This window comes from Rhipicephalus microplus, chromosome X, assembly GCF_043290135.1.
Source record: "Rhipicephalus microplus isolate Deutch F79 chromosome X, USDA_Rmic, whole genome shotgun sequence".
Classification (NCBI taxonomy): Eukaryota; Metazoa; Arthropoda; class Arachnida; order Ixodida; family Ixodidae; genus Rhipicephalus; species Rhipicephalus microplus.
The window spans coordinates 508,110,227-508,136,619 of NC_134710.1; the positions used below are offsets into that span (position 1 = coordinate 508,110,227).

At 45.3% G+C, this 26,393-nt stretch overlaps 1 protein-coding gene and 1 long non-coding RNA gene across 10 annotated transcripts in view; both read right to left on the reverse strand.

The window, feature by feature from the left end:
- The window catches only part of LOC119160728 (motile sperm domain-containing protein 1), a 114,374-nt gene that overhangs the window by 21,538 nt on the left and 66,443 nt on the right, over positions 1-26,393 (reverse strand). The window lies entirely within an intron of this gene.
- On the reverse strand, positions 20,246-23,755 carry LOC142776773 (uncharacterized). The gene is made up of 2 exons (XR_012887799.1): positions 22,129-23,755; positions 20,246-20,537 (listed from the first exon to the last, which is right to left on the reverse strand). It is a non-coding gene; the product is annotated as an uncharacterized LOC142776773 (long non-coding RNA).

The window sequence follows — 26,393 nt, forward strand, 5'->3', positions numbered from 1 at the left end:
GTGTGGTGTGAATAGATGACGAAAGTTGGTGATAATGAAAAACGATGGTGGACATGTATGGCATTAGCACAAGTACCTCACTCGTTCATACCCTTGCGTCCAAGGGCCGTGAGGCAAGTGCTTTCTTGTGTAGCCACCGCAGCAAAAACCTCTCTGGAGAGGTTGTGCTACGGAATGCCCGGGTATATGATATGAAAACTATGAATTTCTTTTAAAAACGGTAACAATGGTTTGTGACTAAAAAGCGGTTCCCTACCGACGAACATTGCAGGGTGTAAAGGTATATGTTGTCGGTAGGGTAATGGAAAGTGTTGTTTTCTTAGAGTGTCCAGTTGTTTGCACTGAATTAAAATGTGAAGGACTGTTAATGCTTCACCACATCTGTCACACATTGGTGGATCGCCACCGGACAAAGGATGTGTGTGTGTCGTGTATGTGTGTCCAATCCTGAGTCTCGTTAGTATTACCTCTGTATGACGCGATTTCGATACGGGGAGCCAATGACCAAGGTGTGGCTTAACAATGTGTAGTTTGTTTGTGTGTGTGTATCCCACTTGCTCTGCCAGTAGTCCCTGAGGTTTCGTTTGAGAGACGACTTAAGATCAAGGGCCGGGATTGGTATGGGTGTAGGGGCAGTGCTTTTGTGGACGGATGCAGCGAGCTGATCCGCCCTCACGTTGCCTTGAATCTCACGGTGCCCTGGCACCCAGCACACTACAACATGTTGTTTGAGTGTGTAGAGTGTGCACAAAATGGAGTAAAGTGAGACAAGGACTGGGTTTTTTTGTTTTTTAAGTGTGCGGAGCCGTTACCACAATGAGGGAGTCCGTATAAATTACTGCTTTTTGTATTTGTAATTGCTTGATGTGTTTAGCTGCCACAAGTATCGCATAAGCTTCTGCTGTGAAGATACTTGTGCCTGGATGTAGAGGGCCAGCATCCGAAAAGGATGGGCCGACAGCAGCGTAGGACACAGAGGAGTTAGACTTGGAGGCATCTCTAAAAAACTCAGGACATGTGTATTTGTGTTGAAGTTCCAGGAAGTATGTTTGGATATGGGCAATAGGCGCATGTTTTGTAACTTCTAGAAAAGACACATCGCAGTCTATAGTCTGCCATTGCCATGGTGGCGGGTATGCTACAGGAGCCATTAAACTGGGTTTAAGTGAGACTCCAGTTTCCTAAGCTAGACTCTTCAGGCGAACTGAGAAGGACTGCCTCATTGAAGGCCTGTTTTGAAACAGAATTGAGCTCGACAAATCCTTAATAGTAGAGTATGAAGGGTATTTCTTGTATGCTTTCACCTTAAGGAAATAAACAAAGGACATGTATGTTCTCTGCAGATGAAGCGACCACTCATTTGACTCAACATAAAGGCTTTCTCCGGGGCTGGTGAGAAAAGCACCCGTAGAAAGGTGGATGCCCAAATGGTGCACGGGGTCCAGCATCTTTAAAGCACTTTGAGTCGCAGACTGATAAACAACGGCCCCATAATCTAAGCGGGTGCGAATGAGGCTTCTATACAGGTTCATGAGGCATTGCCTGTCACTACCCCACGTAGTGCGTGACAACACTTTTAAAACATTCATGGCTTTTAAACATTTTGTTTTTAAATTCTTGATGTGTGGTACGAAGGTCAACTTCTTGTCCAATAGTAATCCTAAGAATTTATGCTCTGCATTAACAGACAGACGTTCACCGTTCAGTTCAATGTCCGGTTCTGAGTGCATGCCTCTCTTTCGGGAGAACAAGACACACGTGCTTTTTTGTGGGTTCAGTCGGAATACGTTGTCCTCTGCCCATTTGGAGACCTTGTTTAAACCTAACTGAACCTGCCGCTCACACATTGCCAGATTGCAAGATCTAAAGCCAAGCTGGACGTCATCGACATATGTACAATAAAACATATTCCGAGGGATTGACAAGCGCAAGGAATTCATTTTGATGAGAAAAAGTGTGCAGCTAAGTACACCACCTAGTGGCACGCCTGTTTCCTGGACAAATGTTTGGGAAAGAACCGTGCCCACTCGGACACGGAATGTCCGGTTTGACAGGTAACTTTCGATTATGTGAAACATTCTTCCACGCACGCCAAGGTGGGACAGGTCTCTTGGAATTCCAAATCGCCATGTTGTGTCATAAGCCCTTTCGATATCGAGGAACACAGAGAGAAAATATTGTTTATGGACGAAGGCGTTTCTGATCTGTGCCTCGATACGGACAAGGTGGTCTGTGGTGGATCTACTCTCTCGAAATCCGCACTGAAATGGGTCAAGCAAATTGTTTGTTTCAAGGAAATGCACAAGTTGGCAGTTTATCATTTTTTCGAAGACTTTGCACAAGCAGCTTGTAAGTGCAATAGGCCTATAACTCGAAGCTAAAGAATGGTCCTTGCCCTCTTTCAAAATGGGAATAATAATAGCCTCTTTCCAGGAGGTAGGGATAGTGCCAGAAAACCAGATAGCATTGTACAAACAAAGTAAGGTTTTTCGTGTTTCGGCTGGTAGGTTTTTTAACATTTCATACATCACACGATCAGAACCTGGGGCAGAAGTACTGCAGGAGTTTAGAGACGTTCGCAGCTCAGCTAGACTGAAAGCTTGGTTATATGCCTCGTATCTAGTGGATTTGTGTTCGAGTTTCTGCTTTTCTATTCTTGTTCTGTATTTTTGGAAAGTGTCAGTATAGTGGGACGAGCTGGATACCTGTTCGAAGTGTGCACCGAGGAAGGTTACCTGATCTTCCAAGGTATCACCCTGAGTGTTTACGAGTGGAAGTGTGTGTACTTGTTTTCCTGCTATCCTACCGACCATGTTCCAGACTTTAGCCTCCTGTGTGTATGAATTGATCCCTGACAAAAACTTCTGCCAGCTTTCTCTTCTGGCCTGCCGACGCGTTCTCCTGCCTTGAGACTTTATTTTCTTGAAGGTGTCAAGATTTTCGGCTGTCGGTGAGTTCCGAAGCAGCCTCCAAGCTCTGTTTTGCTGTTTGCGCACGTTTCGGCATTCAGAGTTCCACCATGGCACACGCCGTTTTCCAGGGTGTCCATTTGTTTGTGGGATGCATTTTGTTGCAGCATCAATCAAAAACGCTGTAAAGTAGTTGACAGCACCATCAATGTTCAAAGTACATATGTCATTCCAACCTAGACGAGCGATGGTATAAAACTGTTCCTAGTCGGCTCTATTTATTAGCCACTTGTGAACACGTGGTGGGCACTCAGTTACTGTAGTTGTGCTCAAAACTACGGGGAAGTGGTCGCTTCCATACAGATTACTGACGACTTTCCACTGGAGTAGAGGCACAAGAGATGGAGATACTATGCTTAGGTCTATGGAGGAGTAGGTGTTATTGGCGAGATTATAATAGGTTGGTTCTTTTCGATTTAGGAGACACGCGCTCGACAAGAGAAGGAACTGTTCGATCAGTCGACCTCGCGCGTCATACCGAGAGTCACCCCATAGCCTGCTATGCGCATTAAAGTCTCCAAGGAGAACATAAGGCTCCGGAAGTTCATCAATTAGAGAGTGTAAATCACGTTTTTGCAGCTGATAGCTAGGAGGAATGTAAATAGAGCAGATTGTGATCAGTTTATCAAAAAGAACTGCTCGAACAGCCACTGCCTCAAGGGATGTTTGGAGTTGTAAGTGTGTGCATGCAATTCCTTGATTCACTATGATGGCAACACGGTCCTTTCGGAAAATAACGTATTTACGAAGAAAATTTGTGTGTTTTGGATTAAGGTGTGTTTCTTGTACACACAGCACTTTTGGTGAGTGTTCGTGTAAGAGTTCTTGGATGTCGTCAAGGTTTCTGAGAAGGCCCCTGACGTTCCATTGTATAATTTGAGTGTTCATGGCGAATGAAAAAAATTGTGCTGTGTGTACAAAAAGCGAGTGGCTGTTTAGACAGGGAGTTTGAGTTCACTTAACAGGGCCGTCACCAGGCCCTGTTATCTGCTTTTTTGTTTTCTTGGCACGCTCCAAGGAGCCACGCCGCTCTTTCGGCACCAAGGGTACCGATGTATCCATTGCCTCCTCGGAGGCACTGGATGCCCGCACGTGCGGGCTATTAGTTCGAATTTCGGGCCTCGCCTGGTGAGGTGAGGCCTTGAGACCCGAGGACTCTGGAGTCTCCGGTCTCTGTTTGGGAGTAGGCGGTGTAGCCTGGGCTACAGCCGCCTTGGGGGCAGGTGCCACAACCACCGGCTCGGTATGCGCGGGCCGAAGGAGTGGCGAGGGCTGGTGCCCCCTGACGCGCCGCATCAGCGTATGTAGGTTCATAAAATGGAGCGACTCTTCGCCGTGCTTCCTTAAATGTAATGTTCTCCTTCACCTTCAATGTAATCATTTCTTTTTCTTTTTTCCAGTATGTGCAGGAGCGTGAATATGCGGCATGGTTTCCTTCGCAGTTTACACAGTGCGGCGGTTGTTTGCAGTTCTCAGACACGTGGCCTAGGACTCCACATTGTGCACAAGTCTGGCGACCACGACAGGTTTTAGAGCCACGGCCATACCTCTGGCATTGGAAACAACGACGAGGGTTTGGTATGTACGGCCTGATAGATGTCTTCGTGTACCCTGTTTGAATAGATTCCGGTAGTTTACTGGATGCAAACGCGAGTATTAAGTGTTTTGTCGGTGTTTCCTTATTATCTCTTCTGATGATGATTCTCTGTACATTAGTGACATTTTGGCTCTTCCACCCCTCCAAAAGTTCAGTCTCAGTCAAGTCAATTAAGTCCATGTCAGATACCACTCCGCGAGTTGTGTTCATTGATCTATGTGGTGTTATGGTTATTGGTATGCCACCGAAATCTGCAAGGCGGTCTAGCTTTTCAAATTGTTCTTTGTCGCGGATTTCAACGAGAAGGTCTCCACTAGCCATTTTGGTTACCTTGTATCCTTTGCCAAGAGTTTCAATGAGACATCTAGAAACTAGGAAAGGAGAGACGGTCCTGGCTTGCTTTTCAGTTTTTTCACAGTGGATAACATGAAAGTGAGGATATGTTTCTTTTGACTGGTTGAAAAAATTTATAGCATCGGTGCGTACCCACTTTAAGCCGGTACGATCAGACATTAGGGGGAATGCTCTATGCATGCCTTTCTTATTTTTGTTCAGCAGCGTTGGCGGCCACCCACCACGGAGCCCAACGAGGGGACGGTACAAGTTTACAGATGCTGAAAACTGCAGACGCCAGCCGTACAACGCCACTATAACCCAATGCGCCTAGACCAAGGTAGGCTATTTGCACAGGGTTAACCCTAGCCTCCAGGAAGTTTGGAAGTAAACGGAAGAGAGTAGAAGACAGGACAGATAAATAGTAAGAGATAAAGACGAAGATGTAGGGAGGGAGAGATAGGAAAAGGCGACTGCCAATTTTCCCTTGGTGGGTCAGCCCAGGGGTGCCGTCTACGTGAAGCCGGGGCCAAAGGGGTGTATTGCCTCTGCCGGGGGACCTTAAAGGTCCAATCACCCAGCGTCAGCTCAACCCCCAGGATCCCCTTTTCCCCGGAGACGGCAAAGCCACGCACGGCTAGGCGTGGGAGGGAGCCGAAACTCCCCCGTTAGCTCGGGTCCGTGGTGTCGCTACACACCAAACGCCTACTTGCGCAGGCGCCCCTGCGGGGGAAAAACAAAAGCAAATTGGTAATCTGCAACACTTTACTTCGATTGTCTCACAGCTTTATAAATAAGAAATGCCGATCTTGAAGGCACTGCTCAACAGTGGGAGGTCGTATAAATATTGTGAACATCCTATATTCCGGTTCTGGTATCACCACGCTCAGACTCTGCCCAGGCGGCGCTGTGAAAAACACCGCCACCAGCCCCCTCACTGCTGTGCTGGCCATAACTGCATAGTGCAAAGAGAGCCATCCGCAAGCAAACATGCATAGGCTCTTCTTTTTCGTTGGTGTTGAGACGCGGTTGGCTGAAAATCAAAGATCTGGCAAACTTGTTCCGTCAATCCAACCTTGCTTCAGAAAAGTAGGAAGCTCATCAAATCAAACTTGGGGTACAATGCAAAAAGTGTTTCAGTTATTTCGGCATGCTCACAATTTAAGTGCAAGCGAGCATTGCATGATATCGAGTTCGAGGCAAGCCCTTCGACGTGTGTTCTGCAACACTTAAATGCGTCAATTTGGGCATACACATGCTGCCAAAGCAGTGAAGTGCATTCACTGCTGAAGTGCATTGTATGCACTTCAGCAGTGAAGTGCATACAATGCATCTTATGATCAGTGGTACGAAGCTTGCTTTATCCGGAACGAATGGCACCGGTAATTTTCTCTTTTGCAGTTGCATTCTTCATCCATGTCTCGCTTCCTGTGTGTTGAACTGTATTATTATGCATTCTACAATGTTCTGTTGACGATGGTCTTCCATATGTATATACTGCAAACAGGAATACATGCAAGTCCAATTTTTCGGAGCACAATGAAAGAAAAAAACCAAGGCCTCTGAGATAGCTCCGGTAATTGCAGAAACCAACAGCGAAAAAAAAAAAAACTTATCTGTGGTCGCAATCAGCATACTGAGATTTACCTGTATAACGTACGTGTTCGCATTTGCTAGTTAAAACCGGAACTCAGAACTTTCAAAGCCAACGTGCGCGACGCTGTGTGGTAGCAACCACCTTAAATTATCAGTTGTCATGGCGTGTGTGAAGTTTATCACATACATCACCACTCTACTGTCGCACACCGCCGTCAGAGGCTCTGTTCAGCTTCGTAATTGAAGTTACCACGGTTCTCCGTCAAGGCTACTGATTACAATAACAGGAGACTTACATTATCACACATTCTTGTGCGAGTGGCTGCGGGGAACGTGAGTAATTCGCTTACCTAACACGTTCGCAAAGACCCATATCCAGCACTCTCACCGTTCTGCTTCGCAACAGCTCCGCAAATCGGTAAAACTGAAGTCTTTTACATCCGTCCCAATTCACAACACAACAGTAGCATCGACTGAGGCCTTCCTTCGTCAGTGCAGCTGTTGCGTCTGCTCGTGTTTTCATCACCCTTCTCTCAAGTGAACCAGCAAGCACATCGTGGCGGTTCAATGAAGCGTCCAACTATCAGAGCAAAATTTACAGCTCTTTTTCTGAGTGTTCAATGCCCAAACACCTAATATTTAGCTCAATCATCATTTCTTCCACACTAGTTGCACCTGCTTGTGCAGCAAACTGTGCAAGAGAGTTGAGCTTTGCACTACTCAAAACTGCATCGACAGGTGGTGCTACGTGTCAGCAGAACTCCAGAGTATATTGTCTATCGGTGACGTTCTACCATATGTGTCTGCGGTACTGCGTTCTCCGCCAGTTTGGTTATGTTTTGAGACTTGCTTTATTTTGTGCTCTGCTGTCCCAAAATATCTGCATTAAATGGTACCAAAGCTGCCATTCAAATAAATTTCGAGCTGTTCTATCGATGATGCATGCTGCAGCGCGTGTTGCTGTGCTTGAAGAGCCAGGTGAAATGCAACGTCGACTTGATGATGATGATGATGATGGTAGATTTTATAGGCGCAAGGGCAACTTAGGCCAAAGAGCGCCAAACACACGGTTTTTGGTCAATTTGATTATAGAAAGTCTACTCAGGGTCGCAAAAATAAAAGAGAGGAGCATAGGGTTTAAACTTAGGTGTAGTGACTATGTGTGATGGGTTTAAAACGGGCTATGCTTATGGGTTTTACAGAGTCATGCAGTGTCGGCAACAGTCCTTGTCAGGACAAGGAGTGCGTGCTGCCTGACATTTAAGAAAAAATGTCTCAGCGGTTCCCTCAAGATTGAGAGGAGGGTGAGATTAGTGAGAATATGTTATGGAATGTAGGAAGCCTACACTAGCTAAAAACTTTAAGACTTTTGGGGGGAACAAGGGATCGTCTCCAAGGAAAAATTGCGTGTGAGGCCGAATGTGGCATTTGTACAGCTTTGGGAAGTGACACAGTCTTTCTGGTTCGAGGTGCGGACAGATAATTAGAATGTGAACGACAGACAGCACATCACCACATTTTGCACAATGTGGTGCTGGAGAGTTGTTTAAAAGGTGCGAGTGTGTTGCATGTGTATAACCGATCCTGAGTCTGCACAGTGCAACCTTTTGGTGCCTGTTACGTTTTTCAGTCACATATATTCTTATTCTTGGCTTCACTAGGTGCAGTTTGCATTTGCTGCGTTCCATTCTTTTTGCCATTGTCTACGCATTCAGCTTCTGATGAGTGGCCTCAGGTCCTCATTCGGGATGCTGTTTACGTCAACTGATTGGCGGAGTGAAGCTGACTACACAAGTTTGTCCGCTAGCTCATTCCCAGCTATGTTGCAGTGTCCCGGAATCCAGCATAGCGTGATTTTGATCTTGGATTTGCGGGCTGACATGATGCATTTTATAAGTGTATTAGTAACTGGGTTTTTTAGTATCTTAGTGGAGGACAGCGCAGTCACTGCGCTGAGAGAATCTGTGCATATGACTGAGGCTGGTTCTTTCTCCTTTAAAATGTGCTTTACAGCTAAAAGTATGCCATAGCATTCTGCAGTAAATATGCTGGTATGTTCGTTCATTGTTCTACATTCAGAGAAAGCGGGACCATGTGCCGCACATGCGACTGTGGAGGACTTGGAGGCATCAGTATAATACTCAGCACACCTGTATTTGGCCTGCAGGTACCGTATTTACTCGATTTTACCGCGTCCTTGATTGTAACGTGCACCCAATTTCCACGAGGAAAAAAAAAAGTAAGACATCAATTGCAACGCGCACCCATTTTTCTTGCTGGCCCGCACAATCACACCACCCGAAAAAAGGACTCCTTTCGGCAGCGTCTTCCATTTAAATATGAGGTACGGGGGGAAGCTTGTGCCCACATTGACGTGTAACAGAGCATTGCTGTCACTGTAGTTTTACCGTGGACCAATGTCAGCACGCGAACTTGCTTCGCTCCCTTCTTCTCGAAGGTTGTGATGCCAGGTATGTCGAAGTAAACAGGCGTCTAATCAGCATTCCCGATTTGCCCAAGCAGGTAGCCGTTGTTGTGCCGCAAGTTTAGAATGAACCTCTGAAAACTGTGCAGCTTTTCATAGCACTCCTCCGCAAAACTTTTCGCAGATGCCCGTTCACCTTCGGAGGGAAAAGCCTTTCCTCTTCATATATGAAAAGTTAGTTAGCCAGCACCTGCTCGCTTTAAACTGGCTCTGCATTAGCCCTTTTTCCAAGGCTAATTGCATAGCCCGCACTTGGAGCAGTTCTGTCGTCACGGGCCACTGTGCCGCTCGCTGCTCGAGCACATACTCGACGAGCAGCTCTTCAATTTGTGGAAACCGACCCTGCTGTGGTCCACTGAAGCCTTTGCGTGTATCTTTTCTGTCGACGATCTTCTGCTTTTGTTTCCGCCAGTCCCGCACGGACGTTTCGGGAACTCCGAACGACCGCGATGCGGCCCGATTTCCGTCCGTTTCTGCACACGCGATGACTTCTTTTAAAAGCGGCATCGTGGTGCACTCGAATTTTTTGAGTCGGCCCTTCCATGCCGTCAATGCTAATGCACTACAAGATGACGAACTCCTCAGCACACGTACGAAGTGCCGCACATGGGAAACACATAGGCAGAAATGGCCGACGTGCCATGCCGACGCACGTAGGGGGCGGCTATTTTGGAAATGCCGGTGGCAATAGAATGACCGTATTCATTTTTTTTTTTATACTCGATTCTAGCGCGCATGCGATTTATGAACTCGCTTAACCGGGAAAAAGGTGCGTGTTAGATTCGAGTAGTTACGGTAAGTCACAATTGATAGCCTGCATTTCCCACGGCACCACAGTGTCCTTGAGAGAGATTAGTTGAAGATTGGAGACCGGTATGAGCATATTTTCAAAGTGTGAGGCCACTCTGAGAGGATAAGGTGGTGTAGCTGATGGCCGCCTCAAAAACAGGTGGGCGTTTGATGTATCCTGCAATAGCGCACGAGCTGGGTGGTCGACATGGGAAAGCACCCTGGTGGCATACGTGAAAGTTGTGAACTGACGTCGCCGTTCTAGTGACCACCGGTTTGTCTCAACATACAGGCTGGCTGTTAGGCTGGTTCGGAAAGCATCGCTGGCCATCCGAAGCCCAAGGTGGTGCACTGGGTCAAGCATCTTCAGTGCAGACCTTGACGCTGACTCGTAAACCATCGAGCCATAATCGATATGTGATAGCACTACACTGTTGAGAAGGTTCTATAGACAGTCACGGTCTGTGCTCCATGACTGATTCGAGAGAATCTTGAGCAGGTTTAAGGCTTTCAAGCATTTAAGTCGTAGCTGTTTGATATGTGTGACAAAGCTGAGCTTTTCATCAACCACAACACTTAAAAATTTGTGATCTCTTTTAGTAGCTATAGTTTGTCCATTAATTGATATGTTGGGGGACGGCCTTATGCCACGTAGTTTTGAATAGAGTACGCAAACAGTCTTGTCACAGTTAAACTCAAAACCATTTTTGTCTGCCCAACTTGAGAGCTTATTTACTGCCAACTGAATCAGACCTTCACAGATGGCTAGGTTGCACGATTTGAAGCTGATCTGAATGTCATCCACATATACAGAGTGGGAGATTGTTTAAGTAGGATAGTGCTTACATAGTTCATTTTTATGATGAACAGTGTCCAGCTAAGAACACCGCCCTGGGGGACGCCATTTTCTTGCCTAAACCACTTTGATAAGGCATTACCAACACGAACCACAAATGTACGGTCAGAAAGATAGCTTTCAATAGTATTCAGCATATTTCCTGACACTCCAAAAGATCGCAGTTCATGGAGAATGCCATAATGCCATGTCGTGTCGTAAGCCTTTTCCAAGTCAAAAAATGCAGATAGGCAGTGCTGTTTATGAATGAAGGCATCCCTGACATAGGATTCAAATGCTACCAGTTGGTCAGTTGTCGACCGGCCAGACCTGAATCCAGTTTGATGACGATAAAGGAGGCCATTGTATTCGAGGTAATACATAAGGCGGCGATTCACCATTTTTTCGAACACCTTGCCCAAACAGCTGGTCAGCGCAATAGGCCTGTAACTAGCAGCAAGTGTGGCTTCTTTTCCTTGTTTAAGGATGCATATGATAACTGCCTTTTTCCAGGTCATCGGTAGACGCCCAGAGAACCATATATTGTTGAAAAGAATGAGGATGACGTCAAGAGTTTCTTCGTGTAGGTGTTTCAGCATGCCGTAAGTAATCCTGTCCAAGCCTGCTGCTGAGCAGCCGCACTTTCCCAGTGCTGCCTTTAGTTCACCTATAATAAAGGGGGCATTGTACCCTCCTGTTGATGGTCTTTCATCACGAATAGTTTACATTCTTCGGCAAGTTTGTATCGCCTAAAGGAGTCTGTATAATGTGCTGAGCTGAAAATATACTCAAAGTGTTGGCCTAAGGCATTCGCCTGGTGTTCCAGTGTATCACCAGCAGTACTAACAAGGGGCACCAGATGAGTGCTGTGCCCTTGGAGTGCTCTTACTCTGTTATACACCTTATGTGTGTCAGTGTAAGAGTTCACCAATGAGAGGAAGGATTGTCAGCTCTGTCGTTTAGACTCTTGTCGGACATGCCTACGGTTTGCTTTTGCACGCTTAGAATTTACCGTTTTCGACTGTAGGATACCTGCGGAATTTTTAACATGCTTTGTTTGGTTGTCACGAGCATTTTCGCACTCAGCGTTCCACCAAGGTCGTCTTTTGTTCCGTGTGTTGTTAGATGTATGTGGGATGAATTGCTCTGCGGCCTGTATAATGTGCAGTGTGACTAACGCTTCACATTCATCAATACCTAGGTTTTCGATTGATGATATATGGTGTTTTTGGCGCAAGGGCCATTTGATGGCCAAAGAGCGCCAGCTCATGAGACAGGAATGTGGACAATGATTGTGATTAGCGGCTGTATAAGGGCAATAAAATTCCTCGCAGTAAAGCGGGTAAAAACATACAATTAATAAAATCATGACCATGCCGTGAAAGGTGTGTGTGGTGCGAATAGATGGCAAAAGTTAATGATAATAAAAATGATGGTGGACATGTATCGCATTAGCACAAGTGCCTCATTCGTTCATACCCTTGTGTCCAAGGGCCATGAGGCAAGTGCTTTATTGTGTAGCCACCGCAGCGAAAACCTCTCTGGAGAGGTCGTGCTACGGTATGCCCGGGTATATGACATGAAAGCTATGAATTTCTTTTAAAAACGCTAACAATGATTTGTGACGAAAAAGCGGTTCCCTACCGACGAACGTTGCAGGGTGTAAAGGTGGGCTCAGTGGGCTTGGCAGCACCGTGTTCGGGCGGTTGCTCATGAATTTCTACTTTTTCGTCCAGATCGCCTTGCTGCGGGTGGATTCCGTCGTTGGCCCGGCGGAACTCTTCCCACCACGGGGAAACATCGCCGCGCCTGCGCCGGACAGCCCCGTCCACGAAGAACCATCATGGAAAGCAGCGCCTCAAGTGCCCCTCCCCTACCATGTGGTCAACCGAGTGACGTCAGCGGACACGCTTGAGCTTCAGCATAAAACCCGGAGCCATCTTCAGCAGTCTTTCAGTGGGCTTGGCAGCACCGTGTTCGGGCGGTTGCTCATGAATTTCTACTTTTTCGTCCAGATCGCCTTGCTGCGGGTGGATTCCGTCGTTGGCCCGGCGGAACTCTTCCCACCACGGGGAAACATCGCCGCGCCTGCGCCGGACAGCCCCGTCCACGAAGAACCATCATGGAAAGCAGCGCCTCAAGTGCCCCTCCCCTACCATGTGGTCAACCGAGTGACGTCAGCGGACACGCTTGAGCTTCAGCATAAAACCCGGAGCCATCTTCAGCAGTCTTTCAGTGGGCTTGGCAGCACCGTGTTCGGGCGGTTGCTCATGAATTTCTACTTTTTCGTCCAGGTGGGTGAGAAACATTCTGTCTGCTCTATTAGAGACGATTCGCTCACTTTAGTAGTGCTGCCGGGCCCACAGAGTCTGCTTTCTTCATTTTGTGATTGTTTTCTTGTTATTAGGCTACTGCTGTTAACATCAGGTGATGTGGAGTTAAACCCTGGACCCCGCTCAGACTCAGAGTCTGGTTCAGAAGCCACTTTAAATAGCCAGCTCCTCAAGAAAATTCTAAAGGAACAAACAAAGACGAATAAAGTGCTCACTGCTCTTTCTGAAAACTTAAAACACGTAGAAACTACAGTAAGCAACGTACAGGAAAGATTGACCGCCATGGAAAAAGAGTTAGCTCGCCTACAGCAATTTGAGGATAAACTCGCCGAGCATGAGGTGATGACCGTAGAAACAAATAAACTGGTGCGAGAGCTATCAGTTAAGGTAGAAGACTTGGAAAACAGGAGCCGCCGGAATAACATAATAATCTATGGCGTGGAAGAGGGTGATAACGAACAAAATGCAGATTTACAACAGCGCATTGCTAAGGGCATTTTTAAAGACATCCTCAAGGTGAATGTTACATCTGTAGAACGCATGCACCGAATCGGCAGGAAAACACAAAATCGAGAGCGGCCAGTAACTCTTAAGCTGTACAATTTCTCTGAAAAAATGTTAGTCCTTCGTAATTGCAACAAACTGAAGGGAACAGCGATATCGATATCCGAAGACTTTTCCGCACGAGTTCGGGACCTGCGCAAAAAGCTATGGCAATCAGCAAAGAAAGATCGGGACAATGGTGCTAAGGTCACTCTTGTATTCGATAAATTAAAGATAGATGACGACTTGTACGTATGGGATGAAGCAAAAAATGCAAGAGTTTCCATGAGAAGGGCACGTCACGATGGTCGCGCGAAAAGCAACGCGTGACACCCGCAAGCCGCCACACCGTTTTCATTGGTATGTTTGAATGCCCGTAGCATTGTTAACAAAACTGACAAGCTAGAAGAATTGTTATTTTCGTACACTCCTGATATTGTCGTGATAACTGAAACGTGGCTGCACCCAAACATTCTTGATTTTGAAATTGTTCCTTCTTCATACTGCCTACTTCGGTCAGATCGTGACGGTCGCGGGGGCGGGGTCGCCATTGCAATAAAACGTGGTTTGCAATATCGTAGAGAAAAGGGTATCGCGAATCACGAAAGCGTTTGGTGCACAATATTTGCTCACGATGCTCCAGTACTGATCGGTGGCATCTACAGAAAACCAAATGCGTCTGATGATTACCTTTTACAAATACATGACTATCTGGTTGATAAGGTTACCCCCTGTACCAAATTGATACTTACTGGAGATTTCAATCTCGCTATTGACTGGGAAAACTTAACAAGTACTAGAAATACCGCCAACAGCGAGCTATTATACGATTTAATGTTCAATTTTTCATTGTCCCAGTTGGTCCAGGAACCAACCCGAATTCAAGGAAACACTCGCTCCATACTAGACCTAGCTTTTCTTTCCGATAAGCTATCCGGTAAAGCCACTGTAGAAGATGGAATATCTGACCACAAAATGTTAATCATAACTTTTAACCTTGAATACTTAAATACCAAACCCGATGGCACAAATTCACGGATAGCCGTGAAAGACTACACTAGAGCTAATGATGTTTGTGTTATTGATTACCTCGACACAGCACTAGAAACTTTTTCTCCAGAGGAATGTGAGGGTGTTAATGGTATGTGGATTCAACTGAAAAAAATAATTACGTACTGTGAACAAAATTTTATCCCAACGATACTAAAACGCACACAAATAAAAACACCATGGATCAATCGCCGTATTATTCACCTTAAAAGAAGGGTACAGAGAATGCGTAAGAAAAAGAGGAATCCAATCATCTTAAAGGAACTTGCATCTCAGCTTAAGGCGGAAATTAGAAATGCAAGACAAACTTTTTTTTCACATACGTTATCTCGCTTCATGACGGATCAGCCGCAAAAATTTTGGCGTTTCTTGGCACGGCCTGAAAACCCAACAACTGAAGTAGAAATTGAGGGTACTATCGTAAAGGACGTGCAGACCGTTTCCAATGCTTTCGATAGGTATTTTCAGTCGGTATTTACACGAGCATGCGCACCAAGCAGCCCTGTTGCTCCGGTGCATCCTTTTTTAATGCCCGATGTTGTTGTCACTACGGAAGGTATTCTGAACCTGCTGTTGCAGATCGATGTTAAGAAATCAGTGGGTCCTGACAATATTTCAAATGTATTCCTTCGACGCTACGCAGAGCAACTATGTCCCTTCCTTGAAGCAATTTTTAAAGCATCCCTGCTAACAGCTTCTTTACCTGCCGACTGGTTGTGTGCAAAGGTTATTCCAATTCATAAAGGCGGGAGCAAGCTGTCCATAGAAACATTCAGGCCTATCTCGCTAACTAGTTGCTGCTGTAAATTATTGGAACATGTAATCAACAAGGCAATAATTACTTATTTAGAAGACAACAACTTATTGCACCCAAACCAACACGGATTCCGTAAAAACCTGTCTACCGTTACTCAACTCTTGGACATAACGCATGACTTCGTAACTACTATTAACTCACAATTGCAAACCGACTCCATATTTATAGACTTCGCCAAAGCTTTTGATAAGGTGCCTCACAGTAAATTGATTGACAAACTTGTGTCTATTGGTATTAACAGTAACATAATAGCATGGATAAAAATGTATCTATCAAATCGAAGCCAGTATGTAACCGTAAACAACACAGCCTCTGATTCATTGGAAGTTTTTTCCGGAGTACCACAAGGTTCTATTTTAGGACCCACCTTGTTCCTAATATATGTTAATGATATCTATATGTGCTTTGAGCCTAACGTTAAAATGAGATTATTCGCTGACGACTGCGTGATCTACACCACTATCCGCACAACTGATGACCAGCTTAGACTTAATACCACACTAGCTAATATTGCATGTTGGTGTCTTGAGTGGGGAATGGAAATTAACGTGTCAAAAACAGCTTGCCTTAGCATAACTCGCAGAAAAACAATCCAGCATTTTAGTTACAATTTGGTCGGCACAAACATTGCAAGAAACGACGCTGTTAAATACTTGGGCGTTACCTTTACAAGTAAACTGAAGTGGGATGCAAATATAAGCAGCACATACACAAAAGCCTATCGCCAGCTGGGGTTCCTGCGTCGAAAACTTGCATTGGCGCCTCCTAATGTAAAGATGATAGCATATAAATCTCTCATAAGGCCGATCCTCGAGTACGCCAGCATTGTTTGGAACCCCCACCAAAAATATCTTTCCGACAAATTAGAAATGGTCCAACGCAAGGCCCTTCGCTTTATCTATTCTAAGTATTCGAGGCATGACAGTGTCACTGAGCTGCGCAGGCGGGCATGCTTGCCGACCCTTGCAGCCCGTCGCCGTGTCTCTTCCTTAAAGTTTATTTTTCTTTTGTATCACAACGGTTTAAACATAGATAAAGACAACTATATAAAGCCGCCTAACCATCACTCCCGTCGTACCAACCACAATAAGTGCATTAGACCATTTATGTCACGCTGTGACACTTTTAAATATTCATTCTTCCCGTCAGCAGTGGAAGAGTGGAACAAATTGCCACGTGAATGTGTTAATCATTCCTCTGTAGATTCATTTGTTCGGAATGTAGAAAGCCTGTTTTATGAAGACTAAACACAACTTTTGTTTTTTTTTTATGTTTGTGAGCGCTTCCTCTGCAGATTCATTTGTTCGGAATGTAGAAAGCCTGCTTTATGAAGACTAAAAGCAACTTTTGTTTTTTTTTTTTTTTTATGTTTGTGAGCGCTTCCAAACACACTGATCACAGTACCCCCTGCTGATACCTTGATGTTTTGTGACCTGTCCATGATTTTGTACAATTGCTTTCATCGTACAAGTTTTATTTTCACCATCATCTTGTGATTCTGTTTCTTCCGCTATGTGCGATATTGTCTGGTTTGTACGCGACTGTGTATATTTGCTCGCCCACCCTGTATGAGCCTGAGAAAGGCTTACAGTATTAAATAAATAAATAAAATAAAATATGTTGTCGGTAGGGTGAAGGAAAGTGTTGTTTTCTTAGAGTGTCCAATTGTTTGCACTGAATTAAAATGTGAAGAACTGTTAGTGCTTCACCACATCTGTCACACAATGGTGGATCGCCACCGGAGAAAAGATATGAGTGTGTCGTGTATGTGTGTCCTATCCTGAGCCTCGTTAATGTTACCTCTGTGTGACGTGATTTTGATACTGGTGGCCAATGGCCAAGGTGTGGCTTGATAACGTGTAGTTTGTTTTGTGTGTGTGTATCCCACTTGCTCTGCCAGTAGTCCCTGAGTTTTCGTTTGAGAGACGGCTTAAGATCAAGGGCCGGGATTGATAAAGGTATAATGGCGGTGCTTTCGTGGGCGGATGCAGCAAGCTGATCCGCCATCATGTTGCCTTGAATCTCACGGTGCCCTGGCACCTAGCACACAACAACATGTCGGTTGAGTGTGTAGAGTGTGCATAAAATGGAGTAAAGTGAAACGAGGACAGGGTTTTTTTGTTTTTTAAGACTGTGCAGAGCCGTTACCACACTGAGGGAGTCTGTATAAATTACTGCTTTTTGTATTTGTGATTGTTTGATGTGTTTAGCTGCCACAAGTATCGCGTAAGCTTCCGCTGTGAAGATACTTGTGCCTGGATGTAGAGGGCCAGCATCCGAAAAGGATGGGCCGACAGCAGCGTAGGACACAGAGGAGTTAGACTTGGAGGCATCTGTAATGAACTCAGGACGTGTGTATTTGTGTTGAAGTTCCAGGAAGTGTGTTCGGATATGGGCAATAGGTGCATGTTTTGTTACTTCTAGGAAAGACACATCGCAATCTATAGTCTGCCACTGCCACGGTGGCGGGTATGCTACAGGAGCCATTAAACTGTGTTCGAGTGACACTCCTGTGTCCTCAGCTAGACCCTTCGGGCGAACTGAGAAGGGCTGCCTCATTGAAAGCCTGTTTTGAAAAAGAATGGAGCTCGACAGATCAATAATAGTAGAGTATGAGGGGTACTTCTTGTCTGCTTTCACCTTAAAAAATATACAAAGGACATGTAAGTTCTCTGCAGATGAAGCGACCCTTCATTTGACTCAACGTAAAGGCTTTCTACAGGGCTGGTGCGAAAAGCACCCGCATAAAGGCCGATGCCCGAATGGTGCACGGGATCCAGCATCTTCAAAGCACTTTGAGTCACAGACTGATAAACAATGGCCCCATAATCTAAGCGGGTGCGAATTAGGCTTCTATACAGGTTCATGAGGCATTTCCTGTCACTACCCCACGTAGTATGTGACAACACTTTTATAACATTCATGGCTTTTAAACATTTTGTTTTTAAATACTTTATGTGGGGTACGAAGGTCAACTTGTTGTCCAAGATTAAGTTTAAGAATTTATGCTCGGCTTTGATGGACAGACGTTGCCCGTTCAGTCGAATGTCAGGTTCCGAGTGCATGCCTCTCTTTCGAGAGAACAAGACACACGTGCTTTTTTGTGGGTTAAGTCGAAATCCGTTTTCATCTGCCCATTTGGAGACCTTATTTAAACCCAGCTGAACCTGCCGCTCACACATGGCCAAGTTGCATGACTTGAAGCCAAGCTGAACGTCGTCGACATATGTACAATAAAACATATTCCGAGGGATTGACAAGCGCAAGGAATTCATTTTGATGAGAAAAAGTGTGCAACTAAGCACACCTCCTTGTGGCACGCCTGTTTCCTGGACAAATGTTTGAGAGAGCACACAGCCCAGACGGACACGGAATGTCCGGTTTGACAGGTAACTTTCGATTACATGAAACATTCTTCCGCGCACACCAAGGTGGGACAGGTCTCTTAGAATTCCGAAACGCCATGTTGTATCATAAGCCTTTTCGATATCGAGGAACACAGAGAGAAAATATTGTTTATGGACGAAAGCGTCTCTGATCTGTGCTTCGATACGAACAAGGTGGTCTGTGGTGGATCTACTTTCTCGAAACCCGTACTGAAATGGGTCGAGCAAATTATTTGTTTCAAGAAAATGTACAAGTCGGCAGTTTATCATTTTTTCGAAGACTTTGCAGAAGCAGCTTGTAAGTGCAATAGGCCTATAACTCGAGGGTAAAGAAGGGTCCTTGCCCTCTTCCAAAATGGGAATAACAATAGCCTCTTTCCAGGAGGTAGGAATAGTGCCAGAAGACCAAATAGCATTGTACAAACAAAGTAAGGTTTTTCGGGTTTCGTTTGGTAGGTTTTTTAACATTTCATACATCACACGGTCAGAACCTGGGGCAGAAGTACTGCAGGAGTTTAGAGATGTTCGGAGCTCAGCTAGACTGAAAGCTTGGTTATATGCCTCGTATCTAGTGGATTTGTGTTCGAGTTTCTGCTTTTCTATTCTTGTTCTGTATTTTTGGAAAGTGTCAGTATAGTGGGACGAGCTGGATACCTGTTCGAAGTGTGCACCGAGGAAGGTTACCTGATCTTCCAAGGTATCACCCTGAGTGTTTACGAGTGGAAGTGTGTGTACTTGTTTTCCTGCTATCCTACCGACCATGTTCCAGACTTTGGCCTCTTGTGTGTATGAATTGATCCCTGACAAAAACTTCTGCGAGCTTTCTCTTCTGGCCTGCTGACGCGTTCTCCTAGCTTGAGACTTTATTTTCTTGAAGGTGTCAAGATTTTCGGCTGTCGGTGAGTTCCGAAGCAGCCTCCAAGCTCTGTTTTGCTGTTTGCGCGCGTTTCGGCATTCAGAGTTCCACCATGGCACACGCCGTTTTCCAGGGTGTCCATTTGTTTGTGGGATGCATTTTGTTGCAGCATCAATCAAAAACGCTGTAAAGTAGTTGACAGCAACATCAATGTTCAAAGTACATATGTCATTCCAACCTAGACGAGCGATGGTATAAAACTGTTCCTAGTCGGCTCTATTTATTAGCCACTTGGGAACACGTGGTGGACACTCAGTTACTGTCGTTGTGCTCAAAACTACGGGGAAGTGGTCACTTCCGTACAGATTACTGACGACTTTCCACTGGAGTAGAGGCACAAGAGATGGAGATACTATGCTCAGGTCTATGGAGGAGTAGGTGTTATTAGCGAGGTTATAATAGGTTGGTTCTTTTCGATTTAGGAGACACGTGCTCGATGAGATAAGGAACTGTTCGATCAGTCGACCTCGCGCGTCATACCGAGAGTCACCCCATAGCCTGCTATGCGCATTAGAGTCTCCAAGGAGAACATAAGATGAAGAACGTACAGCGCGAACACAAGACGGGAATACTAAAGAGGGGACACAGACAAGCGCTGACTAGCAACTGAATTTTTATTAACACAGAAGCGGAAAATATATACGGAAAAAACAACAGAAACAAGAAAACTGAAAAAATTACAGCATGACAAAGATTCTTCCATGTTATTGTTACACGCGCTCTTCTAGAAAAGATAATTCTTTGGCCGATAACCCGATGGAAGCCATGCTGATGCATAGCGACCCTTCTTTTGCGATATGAGCGGCTTCAATGATTTCACGAGTACGCATGTCCTGATGTCTGCCGATGATTGTTGTTTCTTCAAACAGGGGTGTGCAACCACAGGAACTGCAATGAATGGCCAAAAAACCTTCTCTGGCGTTGCGCACATTATTTTTGTGCTCTCGGAGGCGGTCATTTAGACACCTTCCAGTTTGGCCTATATAACAACACCCGCATGAAAGTGGAATGCGATAAATGACATTATGTGAACAATCTAGAAATTTCTTACGATGCTTGGTAGTGCACTGGCGTTTCCTTTTTTTGACAGGACAGGTGACACGTGAAAGATATGACAATTTGTGAGGTGCTGAAAAAACCACTCGAACGCCGCACTGTTGCCCTATTTTCCTGAGACGATGTGAAATATTATGCATGTATGGTATGACCGAAATCTTCTTGCCTCGACCGGTTTCCATGCTTGCCTGCTGAACATTTTCCTGGCAGCTTTTCTTCTTTTTTCTGTAAATTACTTCCGCTACCGATGTGAGCAGCTTATGTGGATAACCTGCTGCTTCGAGCCGACGAATCTGCGCCAGGAAACTTCTAGTGACAACGTGGTGACATGATTTATCTAATGCGTTGGAAAGACATGTTTGAACAATGCTTCGCTTGACTAATTTTGTGTGTGACGATGTGTACGGCAACAACGGTTTTTGTGCTCGTGGTTCGTACATCCAACATGAATGTTGATTGGCAAATGTTAGTCTGAGATCTAAAAAACGAATGCTGTTGTCTTCTGGCATTTCATGTGTGATACACAGCGGCGACAGGCACTCTTTAAATAATGATATGAGGTGACTTGTTGCAACTTGAAAGTTATCTGCATTGCGCTTGAGAATCACTAGATAATCATCTACAAAACGGAAGGTTTTCAGAACACTGCTACCATTGAGCCGTGCGTTAAGAGCTCTGTCTAACTTTGCTAGATAGAGGTCACTCAACAGTGGGGCAATGCATGAGCCTATAGACACGCCATTCTTTTGAAGAAAAATTTCATTGTTCCATTCAACATAGGTAGATTTAAGGTAAAACGAGACAAGGTCAAGGAAAGCACCGCCACTAATACAAGTCGTGTTCTGGAATGCTACGGATCCAAATTCATCGATGCATTCTTCGATACATGAAATTAGTTCTTTGGATGGCAGAGAATAATACAAGTCTTTCACATCGATTGAAAAGGCGGTGAGCTGTTCGTTCGGGTTTTGGTTGATGAAGCTTATGACCTCTTGCGAATTACGGATGAGGAAAGGATCATCAATTTTGAGCAGCTTCAAATTTTGTTGAATGAAACTCGCTAGTGCTTTCTGCCACGTTCCTTTTTCTGAAATTATTACGCGAAAAGGTGAGTCTTCTTTGTGGGTTTTGCATGAAAAAAACATATCTAGGGCTAAATTCTGACATTTACCTATCGTTAGTGCCAGCTTTTTTAGATCTAGTTGCGAGCAAAGTAAGATGGCTTTTTCCTTAACTTTTGCTAGGGATACATCAGGGCATCGTTTAAACACAGAGAGAACAGCGCCATGCGCTTTTTGAAGGTACACATCATTTGGTAGTACAGCAAAACCTCCCTCTTTATCTGCTGGTACGACACACAGTTCATTCCGGAGCAAGAACGTGGAGACTTTCTTTAGAGGCAAGTTGTGGCTTGTGGGCTTACCATGCATCAGAACGTCAACGCCCTCGGAAACGCACCTGTCGCATTCATTCGTCGGTGCGAGGCTTGAGACCTGTCGAACCACAGATAGCAGCTCCGCGGGAGTCTTTCTCTGTTCCACTGCAAACTTTGGGCCCAGCCCCAGGGTGCGGCGCACTTGTTCTGAAAGCTGGACGTCATCAGCGACGTGGACGACGCCTTCCTGACGCGGTCTAGTTGGCTGCACAATCCGTAGTTGCCTCAGAGCACATTGCCACATATGTTCGACAGTGGAGTCTATAAGATTGTTATATTCTCGCCACCTTTTTCTCCTGCCAGCTGGTAGCCTTTCGTTATGGTGAAGTTGTAGATTCAGGGTGTCCCGGTGGAGTCGTGCTTGCCTTTGCCATTCGGACCTTAGGATTTTGCACATCCTAACGCCATGGTGGTCCGAAGGGCTGAAGCCACCAAACAAGCTTTTTACTTCCGGAGGGAGCTGTTTTTTTCGAATGCAGAATGATAAGATGCGGGCGCGGCACAGGGCGACGGAGATGAGGGTAATGAGCAAAGAGGAATGCACAGCAGTAGGAGTCAAGAAGCCCGAGGAACTAGAAATATAACTTAGAAGAGTGAAACTTTGGGCTAGTTGGTATTGCATGATGAAGAACGTACAGCGCGAACACAAGACGGGAATACTAAAGAGGGGACACAGACAAGCGCTGACTAGCAACTGAATTTTTATTAACACAGAAGCGGAAAATATATACGGAAAAAACAACAGAAACAAGAAAACTGAAAAAATTACAGCATGACAAAGATTCTTCCATGTTATTGTTACACGCGCTCTTCTAGAAAAGATAATTCTTTGGCCGATAACCCGATGGAAGCCATGCTGATGCATAGCGACCCTTCTTTTGCGATATGAGCGGCTTCAATGATTTCACGAGTACGCATGTCCTGATGTCTGCCGATGATTGTTGTTTCTTCAAACAGGGGTGTGCAACCACAGGAACTGCAATGAATGGCCAAAAAACCTTCTCTGGCGTTGCGCACATTATTTTTGTGCTCTCGGAGGCGGTCATTTAGACACCTTCCAGTTTGGCCTATATAACAACACCCGCATGAAAGTGGAATGCGATAAATGACATTATGTGAACAATCTAGAAATTTCTTACGATGCTTGGTAGTGCACTGGCGTTTCCTTTTTTTGACAGGACAGGTGACACGTGAAAGATATGACAATTTGTGAGGTGCTGAAAAAACCACTCGAACGCCGCACTGTTGCCCTATTTTCCTGAGACGATGTGAAATATTATGCATGTATGGTATGACCGAAATCTTCTTGCCTCGACCGGTTTCCATGCTTGCCTGCTGAACATTTTCCTGGCAGCTTCAAAAGAATGGCGTGTCTTCAAAAGAATGGCGTGTCTATAGGCTCATGCATTGCCCCACTGTTGAGTGACCTCTATCTAGCAAAGTTAGACAGAGCTCTTAACGCACGGCTCAATGGTAGCAGTGTTCTGAAAACCTTCCGTTTTGTAGATGATTATCTAGTGATTCTCAAGCGCAATGCAGATAACTTTCAAGTTGCAACAAGTCACCTCATATCATTATTTAAAGAGTGCCTGTCGCCGCTGTGTATCACACATGAAATGCCAGAAGACAACAGCATTCGTTTTTTAGATCTCAGACTAACATTTGCCAATCAACATTCATGTTGGATGTACGAACCACGAGCACAAAAACCGTTGTTGCCGTACACATCGTCACACACAAAATTAGTCAAGCGAAGCATTGTTCAAACATGTCTTTCCAACGCATTAGATAAATCATGTCACCACGTTGTCACTAGAAGTTTCCTGGCGCAGATTCGTCGGCTCGAAGCAGCAGGTTATCCACATAAGCTGCTCACATCGGTAGCGGAAGTAATTTACAGAAAAAAGAAGAAAAGCTGCCAGGAAAATGTTCAGCAGGCAAGCATGGAAACCGGTCGAGGCAAGAAGATTTCGGTCATACCATACATGCATAATATTTCACATCGTCTCAGGAAAATAGGGCAACAGTGCGGCGTTCGAGTGGTTTTTTCAGCACCTCACAAATTGTCATATCTTTCACGTGTCACCTGTCCTGTCAAAAAAAGGAAACGCCAGTGCACTACCAAGCATCGTAAGAAATTTCTAGATTGTTCACATAATGTCATTTATCGCATTCCACTTTCATGCGGGTGTTGTTATATAGGCCAAACTGGAAGGTGTCTAAATGACCGCCTCCGAGAGCACAAAAATAATGTGCGCAACGCCAGAGAAGGTTTTTTGGCCATTCATTGCAGTTCCTGTGGTTGCACACCCCTGTTTGAAGAAACAACAATCATCGGCAGACATCAGGACATGCGTACTCGTGAAATCATTGAAGCCGCTCATATCGCAAAAGAAGGGTCGCTATGCATCAGCATGGCTTCCATCGGGTTATCGGCCAAAGAATTATCTTTTCTAGAAGAGCGCGTGTAACAATAACATGGAAGAATCTTTGTCATGCTGTAATTTTTTCAGTTTTCTTGTTTCTGTTGTTTTTTCCGTATATATTTTCCGCTTCTGTGTTAATAAAAATTCAGTTGCTAGTCAGCGCTTGTCTGTGTCCCCTCTTTAGTATTCCCGTCTTGTGTTCGCGCTGTACGTTCTTCATCATGCAATACCAACTAGCCCAAAGTTTCACTCTTCTGAGAACATAAGGCTCCGGAAGTTCATCAATTAGAGAGTGTAAATCGCGTTTTTGCAGCTGATAGCTAGGAGGAGTGTAAATAGTGCAGATTGTGATCTGTTTATCAAAAAGAACCGCTCGAACAGCCACTGCCTCAAGGGATGTTTGGAGTTGTAAGTGTGTGCATGCTATTCCTTGATTCACTATGATGACAACACCTCCGGATGATGTCATAGCATCAACACGGTCTTTTCAGAAAATAACATATTTACGAAGAAAATTTGTGTGTTTTAAATTAAGGTGTGTTTCTTGTACACACAGCACTTTTGGTGAGCGTTCCTGTAAGAGTTCTTGGATGTCGTCAAGGTTTCTGAGAAGGCCCCTGACGTTCCATTGTATAATTTGAGTGTTCATGGTGAATGTGAAATAGTTCTGTGTGTACGAAAAGCGAGTGGCTGTTTAGACAGGGAGTTTGAGTTCACTTAACAGGGCCGTCACCAGGCCCTGTTATCTGCTTTTTTGTTTTCTTGGCACGCTCCAAGGAGCCACGCCGCTCTTTCGGCACCAAGGGTACCGATGTATCCATTGCCTCCTCGGAGGCACTGAATGCCCGCACGTGCGGGCTTTTAATTCGAATTTCGGGCTTCGCCTGGTGAGGTGAGGCCTTGAGACCCGAGGACTCTGGAGTCTCCGGTCTCTGTTTGGGAGTAGGCGGTGTAGCCTGGGCTACAGCCGCCTTGGGGGCAGGTGCCACAACCACCGGCTCGGTATGCGCGGGCCGAAGGAGTGGCGAGGGCTGGTGCGGTGGTGCCCCCTGACGCGCCGCATCAGCGTATGTAGGTTCATAAAATGGAGCGACTCTTCGCCGTGCTTCCTTAAATGTAATGTTCTCCTTCACCTTCAATGTAATCATTTCTTTTTCTTTTTTCCAATATGTGGAGGAGCGTGAATATGCGGCATGGTTTCCTTCGCAGTTTACACAGTGCGGCGGTTGTTTGCAGTTCTCAGACATGTGGCCTAGGACTCCACATTGTGCACAAGTCTGGCGACCACGACAGGTTTTAGAGCCATGGCCATACCTCTGGAATTAGAAGCAACGACGAGGGTTTGGTATGTACGGCCTGATAGATGTCTTTGTTTGAATAGATTCTGGTAGTTTACTGGATGCAAATGTGAGTATTAAGTGTTTCGTCGGCGTTTCCTTATTATCTCTTCTAATGATGATTCTCTGTACATTAGTGACATTTTGGCTCTTCCACCCCTCCAAAAGTTCAGTCTCAGTCAAGTCAAGTAAGTCCATGTCAGATACCACTCCGCGAGTTGTGTTCATTGATCTATGTGGTGTTATGGTTATTGGTATGCCACCGAAATCTGAAAGACGGTCTAGCTTTTCAAATTGTTCTTTGTCACGGATTTCGAGGAGAAGGTCTCCACTAGCCATTCTGGTTACCTTGTATCCTGTGCCAAGAGTTTCGGTAAGACATCTAGAAACCAGGAAAGGAGAGACGGTTCTGGCTTGCTTTTCAGTTTTTTCACAGTGAATAACATGACGCACACTTGACCGTATCACTCTGCTACACAAGATTGTACAC